Below are 1,130 nucleotides of genomic sequence, written 5' to 3' on the forward strand. Positions count from 1 at the left end.
AACGAGTGAAGAAGTCGAATCAGTGATCAAAAATCTCCCAACAAATAAGAGTCCAGGACAGATGGCTTCCCCAGGGAATTCTACCAGACGTTTAAAACAGAATTAATCCCAATTCTTCTCAAGCTATTCCAAAAAAAAAGAAATCGAAGGAAAACTCCTGGACTCATTTTATGCAGCCAGCATCACTCTGATTCCCAAGCCAGTCAGAGATCCAGCAAAGAAAGAGAACTACAGGCCAATATCCTTGATGAATACAGATGCAAAAATCCTCAACAAGATGCCTCATAAAATTAAATATGTGTTTGCCATATGACACAACATTTCCACTCCTAAATATAAGAAATAAAATCATATGCCCATATAAAAATATAAACATGAATGTCCATAGAAGCAGTATTTGCAATATTCCCAGATTGGAGGCAACCCAGATGTCCATCAATTGATGAATGGATGAATGAACTTATGTAGAGCTCTACAGTGGAGAACTACTAAGAAATGGATTTAACACATAAGCAACATTGAGTATTGACGAATTCTCCAAAACATGATAAATGAAAGAAGTTATGTACAAAAGCCTAAATGCCACTGATAATGCCTATGGCTGATGTGGGCATAAGGTATTAAGAGCAAACAGGGAAATATTTTAAGGTTTTATACTGTTTTATACTTTAGATGTGACATTATTGATGTAATTGTATACATGTGCCAAAAATCATTGAATTATATATCTTATTTTTTATTAAATTGTATATTTTAAACTAGTGAATTTTATAGTGTTCAAATAATACTTTAAAAACCAAAAAAGAGAAAGAAAAGAAAAAGTGAATGAAGTGTTCAGAGAGAGATGTTACACAGAATCCATTCTAAGAAATACCATTCAGCTTCCAGAAGGGGTGGTAAAGTTTTCAACCCCACCACCCAGGTTTTAAACTCCTTCGTGGCAACCACCCCTTGCAGTCTAATAGAATTTACTCCTGTCAGAATAATTGATTTTATTGTGGTAAGAGTATGTGGTAATAGCATAAAATTAATCATCTTAACCATGGTTAAGTTTACTGTTCAGTGACATTAACACTTTCACTGTTGTGCAATCATCACCACCATCCATCCACAGAGCTCTGTAAATCTCA

Source organism: Crocuta crocuta, unplaced genomic scaffold, assembly GCF_008692635.1.
Source record: "Crocuta crocuta isolate KB4526 unplaced genomic scaffold, BGI_CrCroc_1.0 scaffold1197, whole genome shotgun sequence".
Classification (NCBI taxonomy): Eukaryota; Metazoa; Chordata; class Mammalia; order Carnivora; family Hyaenidae; genus Crocuta; species Crocuta crocuta.